The sequence below is a fragment of the Phalacrocorax aristotelis genome, chromosome 16, assembly GCF_949628215.1.
Source record: "Phalacrocorax aristotelis chromosome 16, bGulAri2.1, whole genome shotgun sequence".
In the NCBI taxonomy this organism is placed as follows: domain Eukaryota; kingdom Metazoa; phylum Chordata; class Aves; order Suliformes; family Phalacrocoracidae; genus Phalacrocorax; species Phalacrocorax aristotelis.
Window position 1 is genome coordinate 7,106,829 of NC_134291.1, and position 9,500 is coordinate 7,116,328.

The 9,500-nt window shown below is 48.5% G+C and overlaps 1 long non-coding RNA gene across 1 annotated transcript; it reads left to right on the forward strand.

Moving 5' to 3' along the window:
* Positions 1-651: 651 nt before the first annotated feature.
* LOC142065320 (uncharacterized) lies at positions 652-9,288 on the forward strand. Its single transcript, XR_012663350.1, has 4 exons — positions 652-882; positions 2,226-2,272; positions 7,352-8,746; positions 9,240-9,288. It is a non-coding gene; the product is annotated as an uncharacterized LOC142065320 (long non-coding RNA).
* Positions 9,289-9,500: the final 212 nt, after the last annotated feature.

The following is a 9,500-nucleotide window of genomic DNA, read 5'->3' on the forward strand; positions in this document are numbered from 1 at the left end:
ACTGATGTGGTAGCAACGAAATGACAGTTATTGAAGCATCCCAGGCAGTCGCACTGCATCTGCGCTGGGCTAAGTATCAAAGGTACGTTCTGAGCACTGAAGTGAATATAAATTAATGGTGAATGAATCAGAGGTGGAGCAAAAAACCAATTTCTCTTGAGTTTGGCATTGGTAGATGTTAGGGGAAAGTCTCCTTTTGGTTTTATTAAAAAAAGAGAAGCAGATGCAAAGGACACCTCTGACACCGTAGCTGATAAAGTATTGCATGCAGCACTGAGCTGAGAAATCATCTGTCATCACACTCCCATACTTAAAATCTACTCAGGCCATAAGCTCTTCAGGGCTGGAATATCATATGTTTGGTGCTAATTCCTGAGTGCAATGCATCACAACTGCTTAGCTTATCACACCGAGGAGAAACTGTAAAGCAACCTCAGGCCGGTATCGCTGGATAACGCAGCTTCCGTTTGTGCTCAGGGGAGCAGCTGCGGGATGGGGGGGTGATAACGCCTCCCCACCGGGGAGCAGAGGTTGGCAGGAGTTTGTTTTTCCCTATATACGACAGTGGCCATCTCTCACCCGATACTTTGCGCGTGGGTTTCATTCTCACAGCACTCTATAAAGTTAAAACAACCTTTTTCTGTTTTCCAGGGAAGAAACTGAGTCAGAGGAGCAGCTGTGGGACTCGTGCAAAGCCCTGTGGAAAATGGGGGAGACCACGGAAGGGAGAAAACCCACCAGACTCCACTCCAGTCCTTATTTTTCCACTTTATAGCCTGAGGGATGAAGAATGGGCACAAACGCTGTAACAAGGAGCCAAGAGCCCTGCTGTCCTTCTGATCAGCCTTGTTGCACCCCCAGCAGCTCCGCTGGCTGAAGCAGGTGGGACTCACGCCTGGTGCGTGGGGTGGGCACAGTGCGGACGTGAGGACTCGTGCTGGCTCGTTGCCATTTTCTGTTGGCCGATAACGCCAATGTTCTTCTTCTGTAGTGTATTTGTTTACTTTTTTTTACTTTTTTTTTTTTTTTTTCCATTGGAGAACAGGCAGCACTGTGAGAGAATTGAGGGAGTTGCTGTGGAGTGGGTTGGGTGGCGAGGGGAACCTGGCTGGCAGTAGCCCGAGGCTATCATAAAAGAAACTGAAACAGGAGTGTTAATGCTTTAGCTGAGTTATGAAGAAATGGTTTTACTGTTCGAAAAGAAATTATGAGACTAATATGTCTGGGAGGGTCTGGGAGCACACGCTGCGCCCCTTCAGAGGCTTGGGAGCAAGTGCAGGCTGGAAGGACACTTGGGAGCCCTGGAGGGTGGGTGGGTGCAGAGAGATGCAGAACTGCAGATAATTTCAGCTGGAAAGGACCTCTGCAGGTCTCCAGTCCAACCCCACTCAGAGCAGGGCCACCCACATTGGGTTGCCTGGGGCTTGTCCACTCGAGGTCTGAATACCCCCAAGGACGGAGATCCCACAACCTCTCTGGGTCCTTGTTCCAGTGTCTGACCACCCTGAGGGTGAAAACAATTTGTCCTAATGCTCTGTGTCTCTGCTTGTGACCAGTGCCTCTTGTCCTCCGCAAGAGCAGCCTGGCTCTGTCTTCTCTGTACCCTCGAATTTGGCAGTTGAAGACAGCAGTAAGATTTGCCCCCTTCCTTTCTAAGGCTGGTCAAACCCAGGTCTCTCAGCTTCTCCGAAGCTCTCCACCACCTCAGTGTCTTCTACTGGACTCAAGCCTGTATGTCCATGGCTGTTTTCTACAGAAGAGGCCAAGACTGGACGCGGCACTACAGATGTGGTCTTGCAGGTGGTGAACCAGCTTGGGTGAGCTGAACAGTGCTCTGCCCTCCTCTCCGTTTCACAGCTCTGGTTCTTTCAGAGATTAAATGACGTGCTGGCAATGGGAGCCCTTGTGTGTATGTGAATCTATGATGCTTAACAGCATTGCATCACATCACGCAGAGGAGGAAAGGAGATGTCCTCTAGCTTAGGTTTCTCAATCCACATGGTCATCCAGCTGGTGCCTTCCTGCACCCTATGGACTTGTGGTGTTTGGTTTTGGTGTCCTGGTCTTGTCCTGTCCCCGATGCCTTTAGGAGAACATCTTATGCCAGCATGGTCCTCTGCTGGCAAGAGTCAGGTTAACTCCACTAAAGTCAAAAACTCCTAGAACAACAATCTGCTGGGAATTATGAATAAATGCAAATAGTGTTTGTTTGATTTACTTTTCAGGTCTGGCCAGGAAACCTTCAAGTAGCAGCACTTTCCCTTTTAAGCAGGTAAGTGCTTTTTTAAAACATACATGGGAATGTCTGTGCTCCTCTGTTTATCGCTATAAATCTTTCTGTGCCTGAGCTTTTAAATAGCGATTCGCATGGTAAATTCATGCTCGTGAAGTTCATGAATGTGAGGAGCTGATGGACCGAGCGGCTGTAGTGCGTGGTGGGACACCTACTGCAGATTGGAGAGGGGACAGAAACCGTGGGTGCGTGGGGAGCAGGGTGATGGGGAGGAGAGGAGAATGGGGCTGGAGGAGACCTGGACGAGTAGTAGGTGTTTGAATCTCTGGTCCAGGCTGGGGGGCTGGTGGGACAGCGGTCCCCGGCACTGGTGCACGGGAGTGGGGATGTTGCTTCATGGGGGATTTATTTCATCTGGGGAACCTGGTCTGTCGGGGTGAACAGGAACATAAGGAAATTCTCTGAGAAGAGATGGTGAATGATCAAATCAGCTGCGATTTTTGGCTTAAATATTTTGGTTTTAAATTCTATAATTGAAAAATTTTACTTTTTTAGTTTTAGTATTCATTTTTGCAACATTTTTCCATGAAAGGCAAAAACTTTTTCAGGGGAGGGGAAGTGTAATCTAACCTCCCAATTTTCTGTCCCAAACCAGTTTTGACCAGCCATACCAACAATGTAATCATCAGAGGATTTTTTTTCCCCCCTCCTTAGCAAACAGCAGGCCAAGTATCATTTAAAAAAAAATCACCAATAAAAAAAAATAGCAGCCTTTTGCCATACATGGCTGGCGTATTTTTCCTTTGGAAGTTGGCCACCCCAAGCACACACAGGGCTCTGTGTGAGCCTACCTCACCCTCCAAGAAAGAGCAGAAGAGAAAAACTCCCTGTGACTTGGATGGGTTCCTTATGGGGGGGAGGTGGGCTGCTGGGAAGGGGGGCGAGCGCAAGGCAGCGTTTTGAACTAAGTTCCTTTTTCTATTTTATTTAGATTAGGTTCTGCTCAGCGGGGTGATTTCTTAATTAGAGCAGCCCAGTCTTGCAGGCCTGTCGCTCCAGACCCCTGCTCTGCCTTCTTAAGTTTCACGAGGGAAGTTGTCGTGCCTTATTTCCTGAGCTCTAATATTTGAGCAGTGTGCGGTGATTTCAATGGGAGGAAAAGACATGTAATTTAATCATCTTTATTAGATTTTGGGCGAAGAAGGGGGCAAAGCAGTAGGAACCGTGTCCTCTGCTTGTCTCTTGACATTCTCTTCTGCTTCTAGTGGCCAGAGATGAGATTTCATGGGAGAAGATGCAGAAAAGCCATGTAGTGATGGACTTTTTGTCCTAAGGTTACAACATTTTTCTGACCTGTTGCTGTTATCTCAGTCTCTGGCAGATCCGTGACCCTGCATGGATCCATCACTGGCTTATTAATGACTAGCTGTGATTAAAAATTGTTATTTTTAATCCACTTGATTACAAGAATGGGAATCCTGTCCCTCTGAAGGGTGTTGCTGGAGTGGGGTGAGATGCTGGTGGAGCTGGTTCAAGCCGAGTAAATGGGGAAGCAAAAAGTGGAATTCTGCAAATTTTGGGTGTTTTCTGGGAATCCAAGGAGGGCAGGCAGCGTGCCCCTGGGGCCAGCCTGCCGCCGCTGGCAGAGCAGGCGAGAGCTTCTCCCAGTCCCTCTGGGCCAAGGGGGGAAAAGTTACAAGAAGAAAAATTGGGGATTGATTTTGCAACTAGACATGGTGAGGGAAAAAGGCTTTGTTTCATGGTAGTGCCTGAGAAGTTTGATTCTTCCTATGACCCTCACTGCACAGAGCCGGTGTGAAAGAGCAGTGGGGATGCAATCCACGTGCCGAGGGACACCAGGACCCCTGCGTTTCGGTGGATGGCAGAGGAAATCTGCCTGTGCCAAGATCTGTTCGTGCTGACTCTCTGCCTGCCCATATGCACCATATGCCCAATCTTTACTTAATGTAAATCAATGCTAATCCATTGATGGCAACGAAGCTGGGCTATTTTAGCCGTCGAGAGCCTGGCTTCCTGTATCATACATGCTCAGCTGTGACTTCGTAGCTTAAAAATTATTAAGCAGCAGTCAGTGGGTAGCAAGGGGGGCACATTCACGTTCAATTCAAATGAAATAAAAATTTGGATTTTTTTAATAAATCCATTTTATGGCTGGAACTACAGTGAAAGAAGCAAATATTTGTTACCTGGGACATCGTATTCTCTCCCTCTCACCACATGGGTTTGAATTATTATTTTTCTAGCTGGCCCTATGAAAGGCTCCTGTGGGGGATGGGAGAGCTTTATAACTCAGTAATAGGCTTCTCGCCTCAAAGTGGTTCCAGTCGCTCTCAGCTGGGTTTGAACGGGATGGTTTCGATTACGGGCCATCAGCGGGCAAGAGCCGGCCGTGATTACGTGCAGCACCTTTGCAGTGGGCAGCAAACGGGTGCGGGCTGCTGCGGGGGCAAACGGGGTGATGCTGAGCCATGGTGGAGCTGAAGCACAGCTCATACCCTCCTGCTGCAAGACATCTGCTGCATCACCTGAGTTTGGCAGTTACTTTAGAAAATATGCCTTTTTAAAAATTATTTTTTGAGGGGATCGCTTTGCATTTGAAGAAGGAACTGCATCGCTGCAGCTGTGACTGTAGCAGGATGATATGTTTAAAATGTTGCATTTCATGGGTTGCGTGGTCCTGATCATGGATTTTAGCAGCTATTTTTCTGCATTTGCTGTATTTCTCCATGTGCAGCTGCTCCGTGGGCAGCAGTGCTGTGGTGGAGGTGGCTCCCTCATTTATCCTGCTGGTGACAGGAGGAAAAATTAGCAGGAAAGCTTCCTCTTTTGGGACAGTGATGTGAGTCAGTAAACCACTGTAGTGTCACCTGTGGCATGGTGGGACCACAGCCCTGGGGAGCAGGGTGTTGTGAGCAGCGGAGGGTGAGGGGGGTTGTGATGGTGGTGCTCTGGGAGAGGCACGTGCCAGATTTGGGGAGTATTGTCATGGCTGTAGGGAAGACCTTGTGTAAATGCTGAGTGGGATGTGCTTGTCCCAGGACACATCCATGGTCCTTCCCCTCTACGTGGGAGCTGGCACAAAACTGCCATGTGGAGCAGGGATGCCTTTGTATGAGGTGTTGCTTGAAAAGCCCACGATACACCATCCCCAGCAGGCAGATGGGCTGTGAAAGTGGCTGCAGGTGCCAGGGAAAACTTCTGCTAGTACATCCTACCTGTGTGTTTGCATCACACAGGGAGGGACCAAAAAAACCCCCGCTACCGCTGGCAAAATAAGTCGCTTCAGTTGTAAGCTGTGTTTTGGGGGGAAGCTGCAGCAGCCTGGAGCTTGGTTTCTGGAAAGCAGCTTGCCTCGTGAGAGAGGGAGAAAGAAATTACAAATTAAAACCAGAAAGCCCCTTTTCCCTCCATTGCTTGATATCCTGATTCAAGGTATGCATAATTATAATAATTATTTCTAAGGGCAGCCCCCCTCTGCCTCCCAGGGTCTATGTTATCTCTAGAACCACCCTCTGACTTTTGATTGCAAGAATGACACTGGAGAGAAACTCTATCTGCTGAGAGTGAGGCAGCTTCAACCCCTCCTCCTCCTCCCTGAGACCATCCGAGCTGCAGGGGTAGGAAAGGAAGAGGAGGGAGTGATGAAGGTCACCTTCCGCTGCCCCGGGAAGGTAACGAACCCCACGCAAAAGCCCAGGTCGAGCTCTCCAGAGTCATTATCGCAACAGGCTGCGAAAGGTTAGGGAGGAAAGAGCTTTTCGGAAGTCTTTGCCCACTAATTGATTGCGAAGAGCGGAAGGAAGGATGTATCGAAAAAAGAAAAAGCCCCGTGCCGTTTGTAACCCCCCTCCTCCCCTTCCCAAAACGTGCGCGGCCGGGAGGCAGCAGGTTGTAGTTTGAACTGTGACAGAGCAGAAGGGAAATCAGATTCAACAGGAGCAGGGTCTCCTTTCAGTCTAATGGCAGATGTGGAAAATGTTTTCCAGCATCATTAGAAAGGATGAAAAGCGCTAAAGGCTGGATTGTGCCCTGTCCCTGCCCGGCAAGGAGTGCCCGAGGGATGGCTGCACTGGCTCGCTTTTGCCCTGCCTGCCATACGCAGCCCTTGGCACGTAGCCTGGCGTGCCTTGCGCTCGCCTCGCCTTGGCTGCTGGCATCCATGCCAGCATGCTCCAGCCCCTCTGAGCCATACGTGGTGGTCCTTCAGGGTAAAAGTTGCCCCACCGTGAGCAGATGCTGCACCCTATGTAATGCACGGACCAGGGGTTTGCTTCGATAAAACCCCCTTTGAGAAGGAAAGTGTTGTTTTGTGCACGAGCGGGTGGGAGTTGTGCACCCAGCATTTGCAGCCAGGTTTGCAGCTAGCCCGGAGCTGGGACAAAGCACTGAAATGCCAGTTTGAGTCACCCTCAGCCCACGGACAGACAAAATGTACTGCAGCCACTGCACAGGGGTTGAGCTGAAACCAGCTGTGGCCATTAATGACACCCACCTGATACCCACCTATAGGCTGAAATACAAGGGGATCGGTACAGACCTTTTCTACAAGTTCTCCTTCCCTACAGTGCATCAGCCCGTATGTTTCTGTAGCCTTGAGAACAGGCCATGGACAAAGTCTCAAGATGTTTCCCAGAGAAAACCAAAGTACCAGGTGCTCCACAGGGTCCCCAGGGGTGGGCTGCATTGCATGGACTGGACAGAGAGATGGACTGGAGAGGAGATTTGTCCTTCTGATTCAGCCTTAGGGAAGCTGCTCAGCTGTGTACACAGGAGGGGACTGTTTGAGCAGGGAGTCCTCGCCATGATCGTGGCTTTCTGGCCCGAGGTGAGATGGTGCCCAGAAATGAAAGGCAGCTGCAGAATTTGCCTCCTCCCAAGACTGGATGAAACCGGAGCACTTCAAGATGACACAGTGCAAGAATTAATCCACTCAAGTGGCACCAAAGGATTGTCTGAGTATGATGAGTATCTCCTGGAACAACATTGTGTCAGTATCTATACCAGGCAGTCTAATTTCATATTTCCTAATCAAGTCTTTGAAAAGAAAACAGACAATCCATGCCATTTTCTAACCACTGCCTCTCCTTAACCTTTCAGTCTGGCTTCCAGAACCAGGAGAAAATGCAGTGGAAGAGATGAGCTACTCTTCTGGGGAGCAACTTCTTTGTCAATGCGAGTGAGTGAATCGTGGTGCAACCTCAGGACAGTAATTATCATCACTGTTATATTGGTAAGGAAGAAAAAAAAAAAGGGTTTTAGAGCTGACAGAATTTGCCCAAGTCACCTGGATAAAATTGGGAACACTCCCTGACCGATCAGGAACAGACTGAGACTGGAAACCAGTTGCCTTGATGCCTTGCTCTAACCACTAGACGACCCACCCTGTATGAGCAAACGGAATAAAATTTGAAAGAAAACAAAAATCTGACTTGAAAAATGTGTTCCGCATAGAACCAGAATGTTCAGCAGAGAAAAAAGGATGCAGTCCAAAGTTTTACTTCCAGGCAAACATTTCAAAATGGACTTATAATGTACCCTTTCATTTAGATTTTATATGAAGGTTTTACTTGAACTTGTAATGAAGATGGAAAAATCCGAGGTTGCCATGGCTACTGGCACTTTGCCTAATACACTCAAATCTTTTTCCCCTAATAAAATAGATTTCAGAAACCCCCCTATAAAAAGGGAAGAGTTAAAGACCCTATAAACAACTGTAGGATGAAGAATATTATTGCATGTAAAGCAGGTTCTGAACATCATGGCGAGGTAATTATGTTAATTCTTTTTTTCTGCTCACTAGTTAGGTCTCCAAAACCCAGAGCTCTGCTCTAGATGGTTCTCCTGCTAATAAAACACCAGGAGTAAGAAAATCAGGCGGTGGAGCGCAAAGTGCCTGGTACTCTTTCTGGGATGTTCCTATGTTGGTTGGAAATGCGTTGACCTTGTCAGGTAGGAAGAAACCTGGTTATTTTGGATGCTCTGGCGGCCGGCAGCTCCATCGCAGTGGTGACGGACCCTCTTGGGCAGGCATTTCATCCATGCTAGGTTCTGCTCTGCGCTCATGCCAGCAAAATTTACGATAGTTCAGGGTCCCCGGTACTGTACAGCAGTTGCTGCTGGTGAGATGATGAATATGTGACCTAAATCAAGGACTGGACTTGAGATCTTGTTTAGTTAGCATGTACATTTTTATGGTCTGGGTCTTGGCTGGGAGATGAGCTAGTCCGAGCCCTGATGCACACCTCAGGTGTTGCAGGCAGAAGGCAGCTGGGAAGGCATGGAAGAGGCAGCTAGCAGCCATGCCCTCCTGAGTGTTGGCAGCTCGCCGGCTGAGGTGAGACTTGGATCCAGCAACACTCTTCTTCAGCTTCGGCTTCTTCTTCTTCCATACGTCTCTGCAGGGATGGGTTCTTTGTTCATGGGAGCAGAGAGAGCTCTGGCCGTTCCCCTGTCTTTTGCAGGGCGGTTGTCTCGTTTGCCTGATGAATTCAGGTAAGACTGGGGCTTTTGTAGCTTTTTTCCTTGCAATTTCCCCTGGAGCTCTCAGTGGGAGCTGATTTGGGCCATGCCGGAAAGAGGTTGGGCTTTGAGGTCTTCTCAGAGGAGGCCGAGCATGCTGGAGTTTCGGGGATGGATGGACAGAGTGCGTGCACGCAGAAATCGCTAGAGCTGGTCGAAAACCGGTTGTGTCATTCGTATGGGTAGGAGACAGCACAGACCATGGAGATGCATGATAAAACCCCGTGGACTTGTCCTGGCCCTGCCTTTGTTGGTGCGGTGGAGGGGGAACCACTGACGCTCTTGTTCTCTTCAGGCTTTCGGGGGATCCTTTTAACGCAATGGCTCTTCGGCTTCTAAAAGTGGTGGCTGTCCGCCAGCCCGATTTATTTTAAACATGTGTTTCTGATTTGAAAATGTCCAGATCTTAAAATCTTTAATCTTCTCACACCTAGGGATTTTTTGTTTTGCTTTGTTTTTGTAAAAGGCTGAACCACGTGCACAGGATAACGGTTAAAAAGCAATACGGACTGTTTAAAAAAAAAAAAAAGAAGAAAGTGAAACAGTAAATAAAAAATTCCAGCTGGCACTCTTCTGTTATCAAAGCAAGATGCAGCATGGAGATTCGCAGATGCCAACAAATAAGGCTTTTGTCTGTCTCACCGCTGTAAGCACCGATGGAACTCCCTGAACTTAGTGCTAAAAAAGATCCTAACAGATCCCTCCCAGACGAAGGAAGAAAACAACC